At 53.6% G+C, this 25,385-nt stretch overlaps 5 non-coding genes and 2 pseudogenes across 5 annotated transcripts; all 7 read right to left on the bottom strand.

The window, feature by feature from the left end:
- Window positions 1-609: 609 nt before the first annotated feature.
- LOC132831874 (U2 spliceosomal RNA) lies at window positions 610-801 on the bottom strand. Its single transcript, XR_009646824.1, has one exon. It is a non-coding gene; the product is annotated as a U2 spliceosomal RNA (small nuclear RNA).
- A 1,798-nt stretch (window positions 802-2,599) lies between these two features.
- Window positions 2,600-2,791, bottom strand: LOC132831865 (U2 spliceosomal RNA). Its single transcript, XR_009646815.1, has one exon. It is a non-coding gene; the product is annotated as a U2 spliceosomal RNA (small nuclear RNA).
- A 1,829-nt stretch (window positions 2,792-4,620) lies between these two features.
- Window positions 4,621-4,812, bottom strand: LOC132831873 (U2 spliceosomal RNA). The gene has a single exon (XR_009646823.1). It is a non-coding gene; the product is annotated as a U2 spliceosomal RNA (small nuclear RNA).
- Window positions 4,813-6,632: 1,820 nt separating this feature from the next.
- On the bottom strand, window positions 6,633-6,810 carry LOC132831941 (U2 spliceosomal RNA; annotated as a pseudogene).
- A 7,177-nt stretch (window positions 6,811-13,987) lies between these two features.
- LOC132831854 (U2 spliceosomal RNA) lies at window positions 13,988-14,179 on the bottom strand. Its single transcript, XR_009646804.1, has one exon. It is a non-coding gene; the product is annotated as a U2 spliceosomal RNA (small nuclear RNA).
- A 1,827-nt stretch (window positions 14,180-16,006) lies between these two features.
- Window positions 16,007-16,198, bottom strand: LOC132831843 (U2 spliceosomal RNA). The gene has a single exon (XR_009646793.1). It is a non-coding gene; the product is annotated as a U2 spliceosomal RNA (small nuclear RNA).
- A 1,821-nt stretch (window positions 16,199-18,019) lies between these two features.
- Window positions 18,020-18,198, bottom strand: LOC132831932 (U2 spliceosomal RNA; annotated as a pseudogene).
- Between the last annotated feature and the right edge of the window lie 7,187 nt (window positions 18,199-25,385).

The raw sequence follows: 25,385 nt of genomic DNA, 5'->3' as shown, positions 1-25,385 counted from the left end.
TTTCACTCTATTCAGGAAACAGACCAAAGACATTTCTTTCTTGTTCAAGAAAATATTAGGATAAATTTGTTGCCTCGGGGGTGGGGGGGGAGGCGGGGGGGTTGGGAAGGGGCTGTGGGGGCTGATCTGATAGCCATTTGACATTGGCTGAGTCATGGGATCCCACAACCTGATTTGACTGTGTTAAAAATCCCACAACACCAGGTTTCAGCCCAACGGGGTTCTTTGAAATTACAGCAGTCACCCCACCCCCCGCCACCGCCGTACCATCGGTGGGATACGTTTCAAGAACGACCGCAGAAGCCCAAAACGGCAGACAAGGGCAAATCCATTCATTTAAATTGGCAAGTTACCTTCCTGGCAGGCCCTGGTTCCAGAATGTTCCCTGTAGCACGTTGGGGTTACCCCTGTCCTGGCTTTCTGCGTGCTGCACCTTCATCAGGTAACTGCAGAGCAGGTTCATAAGACAGAAAACCCGTAACAAAAGACGATAGTTTCCTGCAACTGAAAAGACAATAGATGCAACAATCACTGACTGCCATCAACACGGCAAACTAGCAAAGGCAAGAGATTCACATTGCATTCACCTGCTTTTGAACTTGGGTAAGCGTTGGGTGCACCATTCCTGGAAACACTGCAATACCAGGCTGATACATGGAGAGGACAGAGCAAGCCCTGAAGCCATCTCCCTGCTCCAAAAATCCATTTAATACAAACACTCCCACCTTCGGGAGATATCAGCGATTAAACTGATAAGAACAGAAACTACACATATTCCAAGCCAAAAGGCCGAGAAGCGATAGCACATTAATACTCCAACGGTGGAGGTCATATTTGCCGACTATCCTTTCCATCAGTTTGATGATATTCAAAGTTCCTTTATTCCCTTACCGTCTACCTTCCTTCCAAGATATCCAACCAGACCGGAAGATCACTCTGCAGCAGTCGCTGTGCTTTCCCCGTGCTTTTCTGTCCATCTGTTACGTAGCCGCGTAGGTCGCGCTGACGACCAATCAGATGGCACGGGCCGGAGCCACCGCACGTCAGGTCGACTGCAGAGAGGTTTCTCCCGGTGATCGGGGACAGCGGCGGCGGCAGGGTCATTCATTCCCCCGGCATCTACAAGATTCACCAGAATTCCTCAGGCAGCACCTTGCAAACCCATGGCCAACGCAGCCTCGAAGGATGACGGCAGCAGATCCACGGGAACACCACCATTCGCAAGTTCTCCCCCCCCCTCCGAGACACTCGCTGTCCTGAATTGCAAATATGTCTTTGTTCCTCCGGTGTTACCGGGTCAAAATCGGGAATCCCCGCCCAAACAGCATCGCGGGGCTACCGACAGCACTTGGACTGCAGCGGTTCGAGAGAGCAGCTCACCACCAGGCTGATCTCGGCATGGGTGAGAAATGTTGGCCTTGACGGAAAGATCCTATTCATTGCCTCCCCTTGTGTTGGTGTAGCTTGCCCATAAATGCCAATCATCGTTTCCCTCACGTACAGGATTTGCTCCTCGGCATTCCGCATCAATCCGAAAAGTTGCGAAAAGCGAATTACGTCCGTGCACCCTTTCTTTATCGTCCACTCTCAATATCCTCTCTACTTGTATCCGACTCTCTGGAGAATGGGGAGGGAGCTGATCTCCCCGTGTAAACATGTCACGCTGCAAGCGCGCCTCATCACCACCAGCAGCTCGATTCGACATCTCCGTTCACATTGCTGCAGATCGCTGACAACATTATAATCCGACCCAGTTGACAAACTGACAACTGTTTCGCTACTTGCACCGCAAATGATGACAAATCGTTCCAAATCGTACGGGTGGCACAGTGGATCAGTGGTTAGTACGGCTGCCTGGTGGCACCAGGGAGCTGAAGCCAGTTCCAGCCTTGGGCGATCGTCTGCGTGAATAATCTTTACGTACAGACGTAGCTACTAAAGCAGGTCGCTTCCGTACAGTAGTTTGCGAAGAAACAAACAGAGATGGGGGTTTCACTCTATTCAGGAAACAGACCAAAGACATTTCTTTCCTGTTCAAGAAAATATTAGGATAAATTTGTTGCCTCGGGGTGGGGGGGGAGGCGGGGGGGTTGGGAAGGGGCTGTGGGGGCTGATCTGATAGCCATTTGACATTGGCTGAGTCATGGGATCCCACAACCTGATTTGACTGTGTTAAAAATCCCACAACACCAGGTTTCAGCCCAACGGGGTTCTTTGAAATTACAGCAGTCACCCCACCCCCCGCCACCGCCGTACCATCGGTGGGATACGTTCCAAGAACGACCGCAGAAGCCCAAAACGGCAGACAAGGGCAAATCCATTCATTTAAATTGGCAAGTTACCTTCCTGGCAGGCCCCTGGTTCCAGAATGTTCCCTGTAGCACGTTGGGGTTACCCCTGTCCTGGCTTTCAGCGTGCTGCACCTTCATCAGGTAACTGCAGAGCAGGTTCATAAGACAGAAAACCCGTAACAAAAGACGATAGTTTCCTGCAACTGAAAAGACAATAGATGCAACAATCACTGACTGCCATCAACACGGCAAACTAGCAAAGGCAAGAGATTCACATTGCATTCACCTGCTTTTGAACTTGGGTAAGCGTTGGGTGCACCATTCCTGGAAACACTGCAATACCAGGCTGATACATGGAGAGGACAGAGCAAGCCCTTAAGCCATCTCCCTGCTCCAAAAATCCATTTAATACAAACACTCCCACCTTCGGGAGATATCAGCGATTAAACTGATAAGAACAGAAACTACACATATTCCAAGCCAAAAGGCCGAGAAGCGATAGCACATCAATACTCCAACGGTGGAGGTCATATTTGCCGACTATCCTTTCCATCAGTTTGATGATATTCAAAGTTCCTTTATTCCCTTACCGTCTACCTTCCTTCCAAGATATCCAACCAGACCGGAAGATCACTCTGCAGCAGTCGCTGTGCTTTCCCCGTGCTTTTCTCTCCATCTGTTACGTAGCCGCGTAGGTCGCGCTGACGACCAATCAGATGGCACGGGCCGGAGCCACCGCACGTCAGGTCGACTGCAGAGAGGTTTCTCCCGGTGATCGGGGACAGCGGCGGCGGCAGGGTCATTCATTCCCCCGGCAGGGTCATTCATTCCCCCGGCATCTACAAGATTCACCAGAATTCCTCAGGCAGCACCTTGCAAACCCATGGCCAACGCAGCCTCGAAGGATGACGGCAGCAGATCCACGGGAACACCACCATTCGCAAGTTCTCCACCCTCCCCCCCCCCCGAGACACTCGCTGTCCTGAATTGCAAATATGTCTTTGTTCCTCCGGTGTTACCGGGTCAAAATCGGGAATCCCCGCCCAAACAGCATCGCGGGGCTACCGACAGCACTTGGACTGCAGCGGTTCGAGAGAGCAGCTCACCACCAGGCTGATCTCGGCATGGGCGAGAAATGTTGGCCTTGACGGAAAGATCCTATTCATTGCCTCCCCTTGTGTTGGTGTAGCTTGCCCATAAATGCCAATCATCGTTTCCCTCACGTACAGGATTCGCTCCTCGGCATTCCGCATCAATCCGAAAAGTTGCGAAAAGCGAATTACGTCCGTGCACCCTTTCTTTATCGTCCACTCTCAATATCCTCTCTACTTGTATCCGACTCTCTGTGGAGAATGGGGAGGGAGCTGATCTCCCCGTGTAAACATGTCACGCTGCAAGCGCGCCTCATCACCCCCAGCAGCTCGATTCGACATCTCCGTTCACATTGCTGCAGATCGCTGACAACATTATAATCCGACCCAGTTGACAAACTGACAACTGTTTCGCTACTTGCACCGCAAATGATGACAAATCGTTCCAAATCGTACGGGTGGCACAGTGGATCAGTGGTTAGTACGGCTGCCTGGTGGCACCAGGGAGCTGAAGCCAGTTCCAGCCTTGGGCGATCGTCTGCGTGAATAATCTTTACGTACAGACGTAGCTACTAAAGCAGGTCGCTTCCGTACAGTAGTTTGCGAAGAAACAAACAGAGATGGGGGTTTCACTCTATTCAGGAAACAGACCAAAGACATTTCTTTCTTGTTCAAGAAAATATTAGGATAAATTTGTTGCCTCGGGGGTGGGGGGGGGAGGCGGGGGGGTTGGGAAGGGGCTGTGGGGGCTGATCTGATAGCCATTTGACATTGGCTGAGTCATGGGATCCCACAACCTGATTTGACTGTGTTAAAAATCCCACAACACCAGGTTTCAGCCCAACGGGGTTCTTTGAAATTACAGCAGTCACCCCACCCCCCGCCACCGCCGTACCATCGGTGGGATACGTTTCAAGAACGACCGCAGAAGCCCAAAACGGCAGACAAGGGCAAATCCATTCATTTAAATTGGCAAGTTACCTTCCTGGCAGGCCCCTGGTTCCAGAATGTTCCCTGTAGCACGTTGGGGTTACCCCTGTCCTGGCTTTCTGCGTGCTGCACCTTCATCAGGTAACTGCAGAGCAGGTTCATAAGACAGAAAACCCGTAACAAAAGACGATAGTTTCCTGCAACTGAAAAGACAATAGATGCAACAATCACTGACTGCCATCAACACGGCAAACTAGCAAAGGCAAGAGATTCACATTGCATTCACCTGCTTTTGAACTTGGGTAAGCGTTGGGTGCACCATTCCTGGAAACACTGCAATACCAGGCTGATACATGGAGAGGACAGAGCAAGCCCTGAAGCCATCTCCCTGCTCCAAAAATCCATTTAATACAAACACTCCCACCTTCGGGAGATATCAGCGATTAAACTGATAAGAACAGAAACTACACATATTCCAAGCCAAAAGGCCGAGAAGCGATAGCACATTAATACTCCAACGGTGGAGGTCATATTTGCCGACTATCCTTTCCATCAGTTTGATGATATTCAAAGTTCCTTTATTCCCTTACCGTCTACCTTCCTTCCAAGATATCCAACCAGACCGGAAGATCACTCTGCAGCAGTCGCTGTGCTTTCCCCGTGCTTTTCTGTCCATCTGTTACGTAGCCGCGTAGGTCGCGCTGACGACCAATCAGATGGCACGGGCCGGAGCCACCGCACGTCAGGTCGACTGCAGAGAGGTTTCTCCCGGTGATCGGGGACAGCGGCGGCGGCAGGGTCATTCATTCCCCCGGCAGGGTCATTCATTCCCCCGGCATCTACAAGATTCACCAGAATTCCTCAGGCAGCACCTTGCAAACCCATGGCCAACGCAGCCTCGAAGGATGACGGCAGCAGATCCACGGGAACACCACCATTCGCAAGTTCTCCCCCCCCCTCCGAGACACTCGCTGTCCTGAATTGCAAATATGTCTTTGTTCCTCCGGTGTTACCGGGTCAAAATCGGGAATCCCCGCCCAAACAGCATCGCGGGGCTACCGACAGCACTTGGACTGCAGCGGTTCGAGAGAGCAGCTCACCACCAGGCTGATCTCGGCATGGGTGAGAAATGTTGGCCTTGACGGAAAGATCCTATTCATTGCCTCCCCTTGTGTTGGTGTAGCTTGCCCATAAATGCCAATCATCGTTTCCCTCACGTACAGGATTTGCTCCTCGGCATTCCGCATCAATCCGAAAAGTTGCGAAAAGCGAATTACGTCCGTGCACCCTTTCTTTATCGTCCACTCTCAATATCCTCTCTACTTGTATCCGACTCTCTGGAGAATGGGGAGGGAGCTGATCTCCCCGTGTAAACATGTCACGCTGCAAGCGCGCCTCATCACCACCAGCAGCTCGATTCGACATCTCCGTTCACATTGCTGCAGATCGCTGACAACATTATAATCCGACCCAGTTGACAAACTGACAACTGTTTCGCTACTTGCACCGCAAATGATGACAAATCGTTCCAAATCGTACGGGTGGCACAGTGGATCAGTGGTTAGTACGGCTGCCTGGTGGCACCAGGGAGCTGAAGCCAGTTCCAGCCTTGGGCGATCGTCTGCGTGAATAATCTTTACGTACAGACGTAGCTACTAAAGCAGGTCGCTTCCGTACAGTAGTTTGCGAAGAAACAAACAGAGATGGGGGTTTCACTCTATTCAGGAAACAGACCAAAGACATTTCTTTCTTGTTCAAGAAAATATTAGGATAAATTTGTTGCCTCGGGGGTGGGGGGGGAGGCGGGGGGGTTGGGAAGGGGCTGTGGGGGCTGATCTGATAGCCATTTGACATTGGCTGAGTCATGGGATCCCACAACCTGATTTGACTGTGTTAAAAATCCCACAACACCAGGTTTCAGCCCAACGGGGTTCTTTGAAATTACAGCAGTCACCCCACCCCCCGCCACCGCCGTACCATCGGTGGGATACGTTCCAAGAACGACCGCAGAAGCCCAAAACGGCAGACAAGGGCAAATCCATTCATTTAAATTGGCAAGTTACCTTCCTGGCAGGCCCCTGGTTCCAGAATGTTCCCTGTAGCACGTTGGGGTTACCCCTGTCCTGGCTTTCTGCGTGCTGCACCTTCATCAGGTAACTGCAGAGCAGGTTCATAAGACAGAAAACCCGTAACAAAAGACGATAGTTTCCTGCAACTGAAAAGACAATAGATGCAACAATCACTGACTGCCATCAACACGGCAAACTAGCAAAGGCAAGAGATTCACATTGCATTCACCTGCTTTTGAACTTGGGTAAGCGTTGGGTGCACCATTCCTGGAAACACTGCAATACCAGGCTGATACATGGAGAGGACAGAGCAAGCCCTTAAGCCATCTCCCTGCTCCAAAAATCCATTTAATACAAACACTCCCACCTTCGGGAGATATCAGCGATTAAACTGATAAGAACAGAATTTTTTTTTTATTTCAAAAATATACTTTATTCATAAAATATGCATAGAATAATTTGATACACTGTACATTAGGTAATGCCATTCATATTTCCACATTTACATACACAGCTCCGAATTGTCATTATTCCATACAGATCAGTGCATCTCTCACTCATATATTGAGCTGAGGCGACAGCAGAGCCCAAATGACTGCATGGGCCCCCTGCTTTTCTATCGACAGGCAGATGTTAAACGGTGGTCTTTCCCCACCGCGCCTTGGCGGCAGCTGCCCCAAGCTTCAGCGCGTCCCTCAACACGTAGTCCTGGACCTTGGAATGTGCCAGTCTGCAACACTCAGTCGGGGTCAACTCCTTCAGCTGGAAGATCAACAGGTTTCGGACCGCCCAGAGAGCGACCTTCACCGAGTTGATGATCCTCCAGGCGCAGTTGATGTTCGTCTCGGTGTGCGTCCCGGGGAACAGGCCGTAGAGCACGGAGTCCCGCGTCACGGCGCTGCTCGGGACGAACCTCGACAAATACCACTGCATTCCTCTCCAGACTTCCTCTGCATAGGCACATTCCAGAAGGAGGTGTGTGACAGTCTCGTCCCCCCCGCAGCCGCTTCGAGGGCAGCGTGCGGTGCGGCTGAGAGTCCGGGCGTGCATAAACGATCTCACAGGTAGAGCCCTTCTCACCACCAGCCAAGCCATGTCTTGGTGCTTGTTGGAAAGTTCTGGCGATGAGGCATTCTGCCAAATTGCTTTGACAGTCTGCTCAGGGAACCACTCAACAGGATCCGCCCTCTCCTTTTCCCGAAGGGTCTCGAGGACGCTACGTGCTGACCACTTCCTGATGGACTTGTGGTCAAAGGTGTTTTTCTTCAGAAATTTCTCCACGAAGGACAGGTGGTACGGAACGGTCCAACTACTCGGAGCGTTCCGCGGCAGCGAGGCCAGGCCCATCCTTCGCAACACCGGGGACAGGTAGAACCTCAGTACGTAGTGACACTTGGTGTTTGCGTACCGGGGATCCACGCACAGCTTGATGCAGCCACACACAAAGGTGGCCATCAGGGTGAGGGTGGCATTGGGTGTATTTTTTCCCCCGTTGCCCAGATCTTTGTACAGTGAGTCCCTTCGGACCCGGTCCATCTTTGAACTCCATATGAACTGGAAGATGGCCCGGACGACTGCAGCGGCGCAGGTTCTGGGAATAGGCCAGACCTGTGCCACGTACAACAGCAATGACAGTGCCTCACACCTGATGACCAGGTTTTTTCCCGTGATGGAGAGCGACCGTAGCCTCCATCTGCCCAGTTTCTGCCTCACTTTACTGATACGCTCCTCCCAAGACTTGGCGCACGCCCCAGCCCCCCGAACCAAATACCCAGCACCTTCAGGTGGTCGGTCCTGACGGTGAAGGGGATCGAGGATTGGTCGGCCCAGTTCCCGAAGAGCATGGCCTCGCTCTTGCCTCGGTTTACCTTGGCCCCCGAGGCCCGTTCGAACTGGTCACAAATGCACATGAGTCTGCGCACGGACAGCGGATCCGAGCAGAAAACGGCGACGTCATCCATGTACAGGGAGGCCTTAACCTGCAGGCCCCCGCTGCCCGGAATAGTCACCCCTCTCAGGCTCGCATCCTTCCTGATGGACTCGGCAAATGGCTCTATGCAGCACACAAACAAGGCAGGAGAGAGAGGGCAGCCCTGCCTTACTCCAGATCTGACTGGGAAGCTATCTGATTCCCACCCATTGATTGAGACTGCACTGACAATGTTGGTGTAGAGCAGTCTGATCCAATTGCAGATTCCCTCCCCAAAGCCCATTTTGGAGAGAACATCTCTCATATACATGTGTGATATCCTGTCAAAGGCTTTCTCCTGGTCCAGGCTGATCAGGCAGGCGTCCAACCCTCTGTCCTGCACGTAGGCGATCGTATCCCTGAGGAGTGCGAGACTCTCAGCGATCTTCCTGCCTGGCACAGCACAGGTTTGGTCAGGGTGAATCACCGACCCCAGAGCAGACCTGACCCGGTTGGCAATTACCTTTGACAGGATTTTGTAATCTGCATTCAACAGTGTGATCGGTCTCCAATTTTTGAGTTCCTCGCTCTCCCCCTTCCGCTTATAGATGAGGGTGATGATGCCTTTCCTCATGGATTCGCTCATGGTACCTGCCCGAAGCATACTGACATACACCTCCAGCAGGTCCTGGCCAATCAAGTCCCACAGAGCGGAATAGAGCTCGACCGGTAAGCCATCGCTTCCGGGAGTTTTATTCTTTTCGAAGGACTCGAGGGCCTTGGTCAGCTCGTCCAGAGATAGCGGCTGGTCCAGCCTCTCGCGTGTTCTGTCGTCTAAGACCTCCGTGATAGACGACAGGAACGACTGGGAGGCCGCGCTGTCGGTCGGCTTCGCGTCATACAGACTGGCATAGAAGGATTTACTGATCCTCATGACGTCAGCCTGAGATGACGTTGTCGAGCCGTCTTCTTCCTTCAGGCTGCTGAGCACAGAGCTCTCTTTGTGCACCTTCTGGAAGAAGAAACGTGAGCACGTCTCGTCCTGCTCCACCGAGCGGACCCTGGACCGGAAGATTATCTTGGAGGCCTCTGAGGCAAAGAGCGAGGCTTGCTGGCCCTTCACCTCCTTGAGGTCCTCCGTGACATCGACCCCCATCGTCTGCAGCAGGAGCAGGTTCTGCATACTTTCCTGGAGCTGGGACAGTTTTCCCCGCCTCTCTCTCGCCTCCTGAACACCTTTGAGGATGAAGAACCTCTTGATGTTCCCTTTAACTGTTTCCCACCAGTCTGCTGGAGACTCAAAGAGGGGCTTCACGGTTCTCCAACCTGCGTAGTCCCTCTTGAGCTCCTCAATGTTTCCCGGGGTCAACAGCTTAGTGTTCAGCTTCCACGTTCCCTTACCCGCCCGCTGCTCGTCCTGTAGGTGACAGTCGGCCAGCAGGAGGCAGTGGTCAGAGAAGAACACCGGCTTGACGTCGGTGGATCTGACCGAGAGCGTTCGGGACACAAACAGGTAATCTATCCTTGAGCGGATAGACCCGTCTGCCCGTGACCAGGTGTATCTACGCTGCGCTCCGTCTGCAGGGGTGCTGAAGACGTCGTGCAGCTTGGCATCTTTTACCGCGTCCATCAGGGCTCTGGACGTGGCGTCCAGTTTACTGTCCCCCCCGCCGGATCGTCCATCTGCATCAATGATACAGTTGAAGTCTCCGGCCAGAATGACCGGCCTGGACGTAGCCAGCAACAGTGGAAGCTGCTGCAGGACGGCCAACCGTTCACTCTTACCCACTGGGGCGTACACATTGATCAGTCTCAGGGGAGCATTCCTGTACATAACGTCGGCGACGAGGAGGCGCCCGCCCACCACCTCCTTAACCTCGGAGATGGTGAAGTTGCTTCCTCGCAACAGGATACCCAGGCCGGAGGCGCGGCTATCGTTGCCCCCCGACCAAACTGACTGCCCATGGGCCCACAAGCTCGACCATCTCCTGTAGCTGCTGAGGTGCGGTATCCCACACTCCTGCAGAAACAGGAGGTCGGCTTTAACGCTGGCCAGGAAGGCCATCGTTGAAACACATCGCGTAGCCGATTTGATGCTACGCACATTGATGCTGGCAACTTTAAACCCCATTTTAACAATTTACAAGGTTAATAGTGTCCATTTGCTGCTGGTCTTGCTCCTCTGGGGTAGCTGCGTGCATCCCCGTGGTGACGGCAAACTGCTGGACCATCCCAGGGCTGAGGTAGCTGTCCGGCTCCACGCTGGAGCCATTTCCCCGCTCCGGTGTCTTTGTGTCAAGCCCAGGGTCCGCACCGTCCAGTTCTCCATCTGACAGTGGGGCTGTCACAGGACCGCTGCTCCCAGTTACCTGGAGCTGTGGGCCGGTGGACACCTCTTGGTTCTCACCGGGTAGGGGGAGGCCTTTACCCATCCCCACAGAGGGATCGTCTTTCCCTTCTTGGGTGGTGCTGCCCTCCTTTCTCCCCATGGCGCTCTGTCTCTTCCTCTGGTGGCGACCCTTCTTGCGCCCGTCCTCACCATCAGAAGAGCTGCCTGTATCCTCGGCTTGGAGGTGTCGTTTCCCCCTTCTCTGGGTGGCTTTGGGGCCCGAGACAGGTTTCCTCTTCCTATTTCTGACTGTGATCCAGTCATCTGCCTCCTTTGATTCCTCCTCTTCCATTTCCTCCGTCTGCCTTGAAGGAGCTTGGATCGGCTGCTGTACCTCCCCGCTGTCTGCCGTCTGCTCCGCTACCGCCTGCTCTTCCTTCTGGGTGTCTCCAGGCACCGTTTCCGTGCTATCTTGTGGTGCCCTGCTGGGCTTTGGCGGTCCCCGGCTCGTGTTGCCACCTCTGGCCATCTGTGCGTAAGTGGCGGCTCCTCGTCTTGGACAGGCCTTGTACATGTGGCCCGCCTCTCCGCACAGGTTACAGTTCTTGGCCTCCTTGCAATCCTTGGTCAGGTGGCCTTCCTGTTTGCAATTTCGGCATACAGTCACCTTACAGTCGGCCGCCATGTGGCCTGACCTCCCGCAGGTTCGGCACACCTTCGGCTGCCCTGCGTACGTCAGGTAACCTCTGCTTCCTCCGATGGCGAAGCTGGAGGGTGGGTGGAGGATGTTCCCGCTGCCATCGACCCTCAGGGTTACCTTGACCTGCCGCTTACTGGTCCAGATCCCGAAAGGATCGACCACATCGGTGCTTTCGCCTTCCACCTGGACATACCTCTTCAAGAAGGTGAGAACATCTGCCGCTGGGACGTAAGGGTTGTACATTTGGATTGTCACAACCCGACTCCTCTGCGCAGGAAGCACACACAACGGGACCGCCGACAAGATGGAGAACAGAGGTTCCCCTTCCTTCTCCTTGAAGACCTTCAGGAGCTGCTCACAATGCTTCACGCTCCTGAAGGTCACGTCGAAGTAGCCTGCCCCAGGGAAATCCTGCAGGCAGTACACGTCCGCTGCTGCAAACCCACAGCACTCCAGCAAAACCTTCTTCACAAACACCGTCCGATCGACCGGTGTGTGCTCCTCCACCTTCTTCACAGTCACCCTGACTGTGTTGCGAATGCCCTGGCCAGGGCTGCGAGCGGCTGCTGAGGCCATAGCTCTGAGGTTGGCTGATACCTGAATTGGCGTTAGGCCGAAGCCAGCATAAAGATCCACCAAGAGCAGGTCAGCACAACCAAACGATCCTCCAGCGGCCAATCACGATCCAGCGATGGTCTCCAGCAGCTCCAACGACTCGCAACACGAACCCCTTGGTTTTTCTCCCGCCAGCGCACTTCTGCAGCGTCGAACCTGCAGCTCTCGAGCAGAATCTCTTCCTCTGGACCTCAGGAACTACACATATTCCAAGCCAAAAGGCCGAGAAGCGATAGCACATCAATACTCCAACGGTGGAGGTCATATTTGCCGACTATCCTTTCCATCAGTTTGATGATATTCAAAGTTCCTTTATTCCCTTACCGTCTACCTTCCTTCCAAGATATCCAACCAGACCGGAAGATCACTCTGCAGCAGTCGCTGTGCTTTCCCCGTGCTTTTCTCTCCATCTGTTACGTAGCCGCGTAGGTCGCGCTGACGACCAATCAGATGGCACGGGCCGGAGCCACCGCACGTCAGGTCGACTGCAGAGAGGTTTCTCCCGGTGATCGGGGACAGCGGCGGCGGCAGGGTCATTCATTCCCCCGGCAGGGTCATTCATTCCCCCGGCATCTACAAGATTCACCAGAATTCCTCAGGCAGCACCTTGCAAACCCATGGCCAACGCAGCCTCGAAGGATGACGGCAGCAGATCCACGGGAACACCACCATTCGCAAGTTCTCCCCCCGCTCCGAGACACTCGCTGTCCTGAATTGCAAATATGTCTTTGTTCCTCCGGTGTTACCGGGTCAAAATCGGGAATCCCCGCCCAAACAGCATCGCGGGGCTACCGACAGCACTTGGACTGCAGCGGTTCGAGAGAGCAGCTCACCACCAGGCTGATCTCGGCATGGGTGAGAAATGTTGGCCTTGACGGAAAGATCCTATTCATTGCCTCCCCTTGTGTTGGTGTAGCTTGCCCATAAATGCCAATCATCGTTTCCCTCACGTACAGGATTTGCTCCTCGGCATTCCGCATCAATCCGAAAAGTTGCGAAAAGCGAATTACGTCCGTGCACCCTTTCTTTATCGTCCACTCTCAATATCCTCTCTACTTGTATCCGACTCTCTGGAGAATGGGGAGGGAGCTGATCTCCCCGTGTAAACATGTCACGCTGCAAGCGCGCCTCATCACCACCAGCAGCTCGATTCGACATCTCCGTTCACATTGCTGCAGATCGCTGACAACATTATAATCCGACCCAGTTGACAAACTGACAACTGTTTCGCTACTTGCACCGCAAATGATGACAAATCGTTCCAAATCGTACGGGTGGCACAGTGGATCAGTGGTTAGTACGGCTGCCTGGTGGCACCAGGGAGCTGAAGCCAGTTCCAGCCTTGGGCGATCGTCTGCGTGAATAATCTTTACGTACAGACGTAGCTACTAAAGCAGGTCGCTTCCGTACAGTAGTTTGCGAAGAAACAAACAGAGATGGGGGTTTCACTCTATTCAGGAAACAGACCAAAGACATTTCTTTCTTGTTCAAGAAAATATTAGGATAAATTTGTTGCCTCGGGGGTGGGGGGGGAGGCGGGGGGGTTGGGAAGGGGCTGTGGGGGCTGATCTGATAGCCATTTGACATTGGCTGAGTCATGGGATCCCACAACCTGATTTGACTGTGTTAAAAATCCCACAACACCAGGTTTCAGCCCAACGGGGTTCTTTGAAATTACAGCAGTCACCCCACCCCCCGCCACCGCCGTACCATCGGTGGGATACGTTCCAAGAACGACCGCAGAAGCCCAAAACGGCAGACAAGGGCAAATCCATTCATTTAAATTGGCAAGTTACCTTCCTGGCAGGCCCCTGGTTCCAGAATGTTCCCTGTAGCACGTTGGGGTTACCCCTGTCCTGGCTTTCTGCGTGCTGCACCTTCATCAGGTAACTGCAGAGCAGGTTCATAAGACAGAAAACCCGTAACAAAAGACGATAGTTTCCTGCAACTGAAAAGACAATAGATGCAACAATCACTGACTGCCATCAACACGGCAAACTAGCAAAGGCAAGAGATTCACATTGCATTCACCTGCTTTTGAACTTGGGTAAGCGTTGGGTGCACCATTCCTGGAAACACTGCAATACCAGGCTGATACATGGAGAGGACAGAGCAAGCCCTTAAGCCATCTCCCTGCTCCAAAAATCCATTTAATACAAACACTCCCACCTTCGGGAGATATCAGCGATTAAACTGATAAGAACAGAAACTACACATATTCCAAGCCAAAAGGCCGAGAAGCGATAGCACATCAATACTCCAACGGTGGAGGTCATATTTGCCGACTATCCTTTCCATCAGTTTGATGATATTCAAAGTTCCTTTATTCCCTTACCGTCTACCTTCCTTCCAAGATATCCAACCAGACCGGAAGATCACTCTGCAGCAGTCGCTGTGCTTTCCCCGTGCTTTTCTCTCCATCTGTTACGTAGCCGCGTAGGTCGCGCTGACGACCAATCAGATGGCACGGGCCGGAGCCACCGCACGTCAGGTCGACTGCAGAGAGGTTTCTCCCGGTGATAGGGGACAGCGGCGGCGGCAGGGTCATTCATTCCCCCGGCAGGGTCATTCATTCCCCCGGCATCTACAAGATTCACCAGAATTCCTCAGGCAGCACCTTGCAAACCCATGGCCAACGCAGCCTCGAAGGATGACGGCAGCAGATCCACGGGAACACCACCATTCGCAAGTTCTCCACCCTCCCCCCCCCCGAGACACTCGCTGTCCTGAATTGCAAATATGTCTTTGTTCCTCCGGTGTTACCGGGTCAAAATCGGGAATCCCCGCCCAAACAGCATCGCGGGGCTACCGACAGCACTTGGACTGCAGCGGTTCGAGAGACCAGTTCACCACCAGGCTGATCTCGGCATGGGCGAGAAATGTTGGCCTTGACGGAAAGATCCTATTCATTGCCTCCCCTTGTGTTGGTGTAGCTTGCCCATAAATGCCAATCATCGTTTCCCTCACGTACAGGATTCGCTCCTCGGCATTCCGCATCAATCCGAAAAGTTGCGAAAAGCGAATTACGTCCGTGCACCCTTTCTTTATCGTCCACTCTCAATATCCTCTCTACTTGTATCCGACTCTCTGTGGAGAATGGGGAGGGAGCTGATCTCCCCGTGTAAACATGTCACGCTGCAAGCGCGCCTCATCACCCCCAGCAGCTCGATTCGACATCTCCGTTCACATTGCTGCAGATCGCTGACAACATTATAATCCGACCCAGTTGACAAACTGACAACTGTTTCGCTACTTGCACCGCAAATGATGACAAATCGTTCCAAATCGTACTGGTGGCACAGTGGATCAGTGGTTAGTACGGCTGCCTGGTGGCACCAGGGAGCTGAAGCCAGTTCCAGCCTTGGGCGATCGTCTGCGTGAATAATCTTTACGTACAGACGTAGCTACTAAAGCAGGTCGCTTCCGTACAGTAGTTTGCGAAGAAACAAACAGAGATGGGGGTTTCACTCTATTCAGGAAACAGACCAAAGACATTTCTTTCTTGTTCAAGAAAATATTAGGATAAATTTGTTGCCTCGGGGGTGGGGGGGGAGGCGGGGGGGTTGGGAAGGGGCTGTGGGGGCTGATCTGATAGCCATTTGACATTGGCTGAGTCATGGGATCCCACAACCTGATTTGACTGTGTTAAAAATCCCACAACACCAGGTTTCAGCCCAACGGGGTTCTTTGAAATTACAGCAGTCACCCCACCCCCCGCCACCGCCGTACCATCGGTGGGATACGTTCCAAGAACGACCGCAGAAGCCCAAAACGGCAGACAAGGGCAAATCCATTCATTTAAATTGGCAAGTTACCTTCCTGGCAGGCCCCTGGTTCCAGAATGTTCCCTGTAGCACGTTGGGGTTACCCCTGTCCTGGCTTTCTGCGTGCTGCACCTTCATCAGGTAACTGCAGAGCAGGTTCATAAGACAGAAAACCCGTAACAAAAGACGATAGTTTCCTGCAACTGAAAAGACAATAGATGCAACAATCACTGACTGCCATCAACACGGCAAACTAGCAAAGGCAAGAGATTCACATTGCATTCACCTGCTTTTGAACTTGGGTAAGCGTTGGGTGCACCATTCCTGGAAACACTGCAATACCAGGCTGATACATGGAGAGGACAGAGCAAGCCCTTAAGCCATCTCCCTGCTCCAAAAATCCATTTAATACAAACACTCCCACCTTCGGGAGATATCAGCGATTAAACTGATAAGAACAGAAACTACACATATTCCAAGCCAAAAGGCCGAGAAGCGATAGCACATCAATACTCCAACGGTGGAGGTCATATTTGCTGACTATCCTTTCCATCAGTTTGATGATATTCAAAGTTCCTTTATTCCCTTACCGTCTACCTTCCTTCCAAGATATCCAACCAGACCGGAAGATCACTCTGCAGCAGTCGCTGTGCTTTCCCCGTGCTTTTCTCTCCATCTGTTACGTAGCCGCGTAGGTCGCGCTGACGACCAATCAGATGGCACGGGCCGGAGCCACCGCACGTCAGGTCGACTGCAGAGAGGTTTCTCCCGGTGATCGGGGACAGCGGCGGCGGCAGGGTCATTCATTCCCCCGGCAGGGTCATTCATTCCCCCGGCATCTACAAGATTCACCAGAATTCCTCAGGCAGCACCTTGCAAACCCATGGCCAACGCAGCCTCGAAGGATGACGGCAGCAGATCCACGGGAACACCACCATTCGCAAGTTCTCCCCCCCCTCCGAGACACTCGCTGTCCTGAATTGCAAATATGTCTTTGTTCCTCCGGTGTTACCGGGTCAAAATCGGGAATCCCCGCCCAAACAGCATCGCGGGGCTACCGACAGCACTTGGACTGCAGCGGTTCGAGAGAGCAGCTCACCACCAGGCTGATCTCGGCATGGGTGAGAAATGTTGGCCTTGACGGAAAGATCCTATTCATTGCCTCCCCTTGTGTTGGTGTAGCTTGCCCATAAATGCCAATCATCGTTTCCCTCACGTACAGGATTTGCTCCTCGGCATTCCGCATCAATCCGAAAAGTTGCGAAAAGCGAATTACGTCCGTGCACCCTTTCTTTATCGTCCACTCTCAATATCCTCTCTACTTGTATCCGACTCTCTGTGGAGAATGGGGAGGGAGCTGATCTCCCCGTGTAAACATGTCACGCTGCAAGCGCGCCTCATCACCACCAGCAGCTCGATTCGACATCTCCGTTCACATTGCTGCAGATCGCTGACAACATTATAATCCGACCCAGTTGACAAACTGACAACTGTTTCGCTACTTGCACCGCAAATGATGACAAATCGTTCCAAATCGTACGGGTGGCACAGTGGATCAGTGGTTAGTACGGCTGCCTGGTGGCACCAGGGAGCTGAAGCCAGTTCCAGCCTTGGGCGATCGTCTGCGTGAATAATCTTTACGTACAGACGTAGCTACTAAAGCAGGTCGCTTCCGTACAGTAGTTTGCGAAGAAACAAACAGAGATGGGGGTTTCACTCTATTCAGGAAACAGACCAAAGACATTTCTTTCTTGTTCAAGAAAATATTAGGATAAATTTGTTGCCTCGGGGGTGGGGGGGGAGGCGGGGGGGTTGGGAAGGGGCTGTGGGGGCTGATCTGATAGCCATTTGACATTGGCTGAGTCATGGGATCCCACAACCTGATTTGACTGTGTTAAAAATCCCACAACACCAGGTTTCAGCCCAACGGGGTTCTTTGAAATTACAGCAGTCACCCCACCCCCCGCCACCGCCGTACCATCGGTGGGATACGTTCCAAGAACGACCGCAGAAGCCCAAAACGGCAGACAAGGGCAAATCCATTCATTTAAATTGGCAAGTTACCTTCCTGGCAGGCCCCTGGTTCCAGAATGTTCCCTGTAGCACGTTGGGGTTACCCCTGTCCTGGCTTTCAGCGTGCTGCACCTTCATCAGGTAACTGCAGAGCAGCTTCATAAGACAGAAAACCCGTAACAAAAGACGATAGTTTCCTGCAACTGAAAAGACAATAGATGCAACAATCACTGACTGCCATCAACACGGCAAACTAGCAAAGGCAAGAGATTCACATTGCATTCACCTGCTTTTGAACTTGGGTAAGCGTTGGGTGCACCATTCCTGGAAACACTGCAATACCAGGCTGATACATGGAGAGGACAGAGCAAGCCCTTAAGCCATCTCCCTGCTCCAAAAATCCATTTAATACAAACACTCCCACCTTCGGGAGATATCAGCGATTAAACTGATAAGAACAGAAACTTTTTTTTTATTTCAAAAATATACTTTATTCATAAAATATGCATAGAATAATTTGATACACTGTACATTAGGTAATGCCATTCATATTTCCACATTTACATACACAGCTCCGAATTATCATTATTCCATACAGATCAGTGCATCTCTCACTCATATATTGAGCTGAGGCGTCAGCAGAGCCCAAATGACTGCATGGGCCCCCTGCTTTTCTTTCGACAGGCAGATGTTAAACGGTGGTCTTTCCCCACCGCGCCTTGGCGGCAGCTGCCCCAAGCTTCAGCGCGTCCCTCAACACGTAGTCCTGGACCTTGGAATGTGCCAGTCTGCAACACTCAGTCGGGGTCAACTCCTTCAGCTGGAAGATCAACAGGTTTCGGACCGCCCAGAGAGCGTCCTTCACCGAGTTGATGATCCTCCAGGCGCAGTTGATGTTCGTCTCGGTGTGCGTCCCGGGGAACAGGCCGTAGAGCACGGAGTCCCGCGTCACGGCGCTGCTCGGGACGAACCTCGACAAATACCACTGCATTCCTCTCCAGACTTCCTCTGCATAGGCACATTCCAGAAGGAGGTGTGTGACAGTCTCGTCCCCCCCGCAGCCGCTTCGAGGGCAGCGTGCGGTGCGGCTGAGAGTCCGGGCGTGCATAAACGATCTCACAGGTAGAGCCCTTCTCACCACCAGCCAAGCCATGTCTTGGTGCTTGTTGGAAAGTTCTGGCGATGAGGCATTCTGCCAAATTGCTTTGACAGTCTGCTCAGGGAACCACTCAACAGGATCCGCCCTCTCCTTTTCCCGAAGGGTCTCGAGGACGCTACGTGCTGACCACTTCCTGATGGACTTGTGGTCAAAGGTGTTTTTCTTCAGAAATTTCTCCACGAAGGACAGGTGGTACGGAACGGTCCAACTACTCGGAGCGTTCCGCGGCAGCGAGGCCAGGCCCATCCTTCGCAACACCGGGGACAGGTAGAACCTCAGTACGTAGTGACACTTGGTGTTTGCGTACCGGGGATCCACGCACAGCTTGATGCAGCCACACACAAAGGTGGCCATCAGGGTGAGGGTGGCATTGGGTGTATTTTTTCCCCCGTTGCCCAGATCTTTGTACAGTGAGTCCCTTCGGACCCGGTCCATCTTTGAACTCCATATGAACTGGAAGATGGCCCGGGCGACTGCAGCGGCGCAGGTTCTGGGAATAGGCCAGACCTGTGCCACGTACAACAGCAATGACAGTGCCTCACACCTGATGACCAGGTTTTTTCCCGTGATGGAGAGCGACCGTAGCCTCCATCTGCCCAGTTTCTGCCTCACTTTACTGATACGCTCCTCCCAAGACTTGGCGCACGCCCCAGCCCCCCGAACCAAATACCCAGCACCTTCAGGTGGGCGGTCCTGACGGTGAAGGGGATCGAGGATTGGTCGGCCCAGTTCCCGAAGAGCATGGCCTCGCTCTTGCCTCGGTTTACCTTGGCCCCCGAGGCCCGTTCGAACTGGTCACAAATGCACATGAGTCTGCGCACGGACAGCGGATCCGAGCAGAAAACGGCGACGTCATCCATGTACAGGGAGGCCTTAACCTGCAGGCCCCCGCTGCCCGGAATAGTCACCCCTCTCAGGCTCGCATCCTTCCTGATGGACTCGGCAAATGGCTCTATGCAGCACACAAACAAGGCAGGAGAGAGAGGGCAGCCCTGCCTGACTCCAGATCTGACTGGGAAGCTATCTGATTCCCACCCATTGATTGAGACTGCACTGACAATGTTGGTGTAGAGCAGTCTGATCCAATTGCAGATTCCCTCCCCAAAGCCCATTTTGGAGAGAACATCTCTCATATACATGTGTGATATCCTGTCAAAGGCTTTCTCCTGGTCCAGGCTGATCAGGCAGGCGTCCAACCCTCTGTCCTGCACGTAGGCGATCGTATCCCTGAGGAGTGCGAGACTCTCAGCGATCTTCCTGCCTGGCACAGCACAGGTTTGGTCAGGGTGAATCACCGACCCCAGAGCAGACCTGACCCGGTTGGCAATTACCTTTGACAGGATTTTGTAATCTGCATTCAACAGTGTGATCGGTCTCCAATTTTTGAGTTCCTCCCTCTCCCCCTTCCGCTTATAGATGAGGGTGATGATGCCTTTCCTCATGGATTCGCTCATGGTACCTGCCCGAAGCATACTGACATACACCTCCAGCAGGTCCTGGCCAATCAAGTCCCACAGAGCGGAATAGAGCTCGACCGGTAAGCCATCGCTTCCGGGAGTTTTATTCTTTTCGAAGGACTCGAGGGCCTTGGTCAGCTCGTCCAGAGATAGCGGCTGGTCCAGCCTCTCGCGTGTTCTGTCGTCTAAGACCTCCGTGATAGACGACAGGAACGACTGGGAGGCCGCGCTGTCGGTCGGCTTCGCGTCATACAGACTGGCATAGAAGGATTTACTGATCCTCATGACGTCAGCCTGAGATGACGTTGTCGAGCCGTCTTCTTCCTTCAGGCTGCTGAGCACAGAGCTCTCTTTGTGCACCTTCTGGAAGAAGAAACGTGAGCACGTCTCGTCCTGCTCCACCGAGCGGACCCTGGACCGGAAGATTATCTTGGAGGCCTCTGAGGCAAAGAGCGAGGCTTGCTGGCCCTTCACCTCCTTGAGGTCCTCCGTGACATCGACCCCCATCGTCTGCAGCAGGAGCAGGTTCTGCATACTTTCCTGGAGCTGGGACAGTTTTCCCCGCCTCTCTCTCGCCTCCTGAACACCTTTGAGGATGAAGAACCTCTTGATGTTCCCTTTAACTGTTTCCCACCAGTCTGCTGGAGACTCAAAGAGGGGCTTCACGGTTCTCCAACCTGCGTAGTCCCTCTTGAGCTCCTCAATGTTTCCCGGGGTCAACAGCTTAGTGTTCAGCTTCCACGTTCCCTTACCCGCCCGCTGCTCGTCCTGTAGGTGACAGTCGGCCAGCAGGAGGCAGTGGTCAGAGAAGAACACCGGCTTGACGTCGGTGGATCTGACCGAGAGCGTTCGGGACACAAACAGGTAATCTATCCTTGAGCGGATAGACCCGTCTGCCCGTGACCAGGTGTATCTACGCTGCGCTCCGTCTGCAGGGGTGCTGAAGACGTCGTGCAGCTTGGCATCTTTTACCGCGTCCATCAGGGCTCTGGACGTGGCGTCCAGTTTACTGTCCCCCCCGCCGGATCGTCCATCTGCATCAATGATACAGTTGAAGTCTCCGGCCAGAATGACCGGCCTGGACGTAGCCAGCAACAGTGGAAGCTGCTGCAGGACGGCCAACCGTTCACTCTTACCCACTGGGGCGTACACATTGATCAGTCTCAGGGGAGCATTCCTGTACATAACGTCGGCGACGAGGAGGCGCCCGCCCACCACCTCCTTAACCTCGGAGATGGTGAAGTTGCTTCCTCGCAACAGGATACCCAGGCCGGAGGCGCGGCTATCGTTGCCCCCCGACCAAACTGACTGCCCATGGGCCCACAAGCTCGACCATCTCCTGTAGCTGCTGAGGTGCGGTATCCCACACTCCTGCAGAAACAGGAGGTCGGCTTTAACGCTGGCCAGGAAGGCCATCGTTGAAACACATCGCGTAGCCGATTTGATGCTACGCACATTGATGCTGGCAACTTTAAACCCCATTTTAACAATTTACAAGGTTAATAGTGTCCATTTGCTGCTGGTCTTGCTCCTCTGGGGTAGCTGCGTGCATCCCCGTGGTGACGGCAAACTGCTGGACCATCCCAGGGCTGAGGTAGCTGTCCGGCTCCACGCTGGAGCCATTTCCCCGCTCCGGTGTCTTTGTGTCAAGCCCAGGGTCCGCACCGTCCAGTTCTCCATCTGACAGTGGGGCTGTCACAGGACCGCTGCTCCCAGTTACCTGGAGCTGTGGGCCGGTGGACACCTCTTGGTTCTCACCGGGTAGGGGGAGGCCTTTACCCATCCCCACAGAGGGATCGTCTTTCCCTTCTTGGGTGGTGCTGCCCTCCTTTCTCCCCATGGCGCTCTGTCTCTTCCTCTGGTGGCGACCCTTCTTGCGCCCGTCCTCACCATCAGAAGAGCTGCCTGTATCCTCGGCTTGGAGGTGTCGTTTCCCCCTTCTCTGGGTGGCTTTGGGGCCCGAGACAGGTTTCCTCTTCCTATTTCTGACTGTGATCCAGTCATCTGCCTCCTTTGATTCCTCCTCTTCCATTTCCTCCGTCTGCCTTGAAGGAGCTTGGATCGGCTGCTGTACCTCCCCGCTGTCTGCCGTCTGCTCCGCTACCGCCTGCTCTTCCTTCTGGGTGTCTCCAGGCACCGTTTCCGTGCTATCTTGTGGTGCCCTGCTGGGCTTTGGCGGTCCCCGGCTCGTGTTGCCACCTCTGGCCATCTGTGCGTAAGTGGCGGCTCCTCGTCTTGGACAGGCCTTGTACATGTGGCCCGCCTCTCCGCACAGGTTACAGTTCTTGGCCTCCTTGCAATCCTTGGTCAGGTGGCCTTCCTGTTTGCAATTTCGGCATACAGTCACCTTACAGTCGGCCGCCATGTGGCCTGACCTCCCGCAGGTTCGGCACACCTTCGGCTGCCCTGCGTACGTCAGGTAACCTCTGCTTCCTCCGATGGCGAAGCTGGAGGGTGGGTGGAGGATGTTCCCGCTGCCATCGACCCTCAGGGTTACCTTGACCTGCCGCTTACTGGTCCAGATCCCGAAAGGATCGACCACATCGGTGCTTTCGCCTTCCACCTGGACATACCTCTTCAAGAAGGTGAGAACATCTGCCGCTGGGACGTAAGGGTTGTACATTTGGATTGTCACAACCCGACTCCTCTGCGCAGGAAGCACACACAACGGGACCGCCGACAAGATGGAGAACAGAGGTTCCCCTTCCTTCTCCTTGAAGACCTTCAGGAGCTGCTCACAATGCTTCACGCTCCTGAAGGTCACGTCGAAGTAGCCTGCCCCAGGGAAATCCTGCAGGCAGTACACGTCCGCTGCTGCAAACCCACAGCACTCCAGCAAAACCTTCTTCACAAACACCGTCCGATCGACCGGTGTGTGCTCCTCCACCTTCTTCACAGTCACCCTGACTGTGTTGCGAATGCCCTGGCCAGGGCTGCGAGCGGCTGCTGAGGCCATAGCTCTGAGGTTGGCTGATACCTGAATTGGCGTTAGGCCGAAGCCAGCATAAAGATCCACCAAGAGCAGGTCAGCACAACCAAACGATCCTCCAGCGGCCAATCACGATCCAGCGATGGTCTCCAGCAGCTCCAACGACTCGCAACACGAACCCCTTGGTTTTTCTCCCGCCAGCGCACTTCTGCAGCGTCGAACCTGCAGCTCTCGAGCAGAATCTCTTCCTCTGGACCTCAGGAACTACACATATTCCAAGCCAAAAGGCCGAGAAGCGATAGCACATCAATACTCCAACGGTGGAGGTCATATTTGCCGACTATCCTTTCCATCAGTTTGATGATATTCAAAGTTCCTTTATTCCCTTACCGTCTACCTTCCTTCCAAGATATCCAACCAGACCGGAAGATCACTCTGCAGCAGTCGCTGTGCTTTCCCCGTGCTTTTCTCTCCATCTGTTACGTAGCCGCGTAGGTCGCGCTGACGACCAATCAGATGGCACGGGCCGGAGCCACCGCACGTCAGGTCGACTGCAGAGAGGTTTCTCCCGGTGATCGGGGACAGCGGCGGCGGCAGGGTCATTCATTCCCCCGGCAGGGTCATTCATTCCCCCGGCATCTACAAGATTCACCAGAATTCCTCAGGCAGCACCTTGCAAACCCATGGCCAACGCAGCCTCGAAGGATGACGGCAGCAGATCCACGGGAACACCACCATTCGCAAGTTCTCCCCCCTCCCCCCCCCCCCGAGACACTCGCTGTCCTGAATTGCAAATATGTCTTTGTTCCTCCGGTGTTACCGGGTCAAAATCGGGAATCCCCGCCCAAACAGCATCGCGGGGCTACCGACAGCACTTGGACTGCAGCGGTTCGAGAGAGCAGCTCACCACCAGGCTGATCTCGGCCTGGGCGAGAAATGTTGGCCTTGACGGAAAGATCCTATTCATTGCCTCCCCTTGTGTTGGTGTAGCTTGCCCATAAATGCCAATCATCGTTTCCCTCACGTACAGGATTCGCTCCTCGGCATTCCGCATCAATCCGAAAAGTTGCGAAAAGCGAATTACGTCCGTGCACCCTTTCTTTATCGTCCACTCTCAATATCCTCTCTACTTGTATCCGACTCTCTGTGGAGAATGGGGAGGGAGCTGATCTCCCCGTGTAAACATGTCACGCTGCAAGCGCGCCTCATCACCCCCAGCAGCTCGATTCGACATCTCCGTTCACATTGCTGCAGATCGCTGACAACATTATAATCCGACCCAGTTGACAAACTGACAACTGTTTCGCTACTTGCACCGCAAATGATGACAAATCGTTCCAAATCGTACGGGTGGCACAGTGGATCAGTGGTTAGTACGGCTGCCTGGTGGCACCAGGGAGCTGAAGCCAGTTCCAGCCTTGGGCGATCGTCTGCGTGAATAATCTTTACGTACAGACGTAGCTACTAAAGCAGGTCGCTTCCGTACAGTAGTTTGCGAAGAAACAAACAGAGATGGGGGTTTCACTCTATTCAGGAAACAGACCAAAGACATTTCTTTCTTGTTCAAGAAAATATTAGGATAAATTTGTTGCCTCGGGGGTGGGGGGGGAGGCGGGGGGGTTGGGAAGGGGCTGTGGGGGCTGATCTGATAGCCATTTGACATTGGCTGAGTCATGGGATCCCACAACCTGATTTGACTGTGTTAAAAATCCCACAACACCAGGTTTCAGCCCAACGGGGTTCTTTGAAATTACAGCAGTCACCCCACCCCCCGCCACCGCCGTACCATCGGTGGGATACGTTTCAAGAACGACCGCAGAAGCCCAAAACGGCAGACAAGGGCAAATCCATTCATTTAAATTGGCAAGTTACCTTCCTGGCAGGCCCCTGGTTCCAGAATGTTCCCTGTAGCACGTTGGGGTTACCCCTGTCCTGGCTTTCTGCGTGCTGCACCTTCATCAGGTAACTGCAGAGCAGGTTCATAAGACAGAAAACCCGTAACAAAAGACGATAGTTTCCTGCAACTGAAAAGACAATAGATGCAACAATCACTGACTGCCATCAACACGGCAAACTAGCAAAGGCAAGAGATTCACATTGCATTCACCTGCTTTTGAACTTGGGTAAGC

This window comes from Hemiscyllium ocellatum, chromosome 33 (assembly GCF_020745735.1).
Source record: "Hemiscyllium ocellatum isolate sHemOce1 chromosome 33, sHemOce1.pat.X.cur, whole genome shotgun sequence".
Lineage (NCBI taxonomy): Eukaryota > Metazoa > Chordata > Chondrichthyes > Orectolobiformes > Hemiscylliidae > Hemiscyllium > Hemiscyllium ocellatum.
This window is presented reverse-complemented; position numbering and strand designations above follow the sequence as displayed.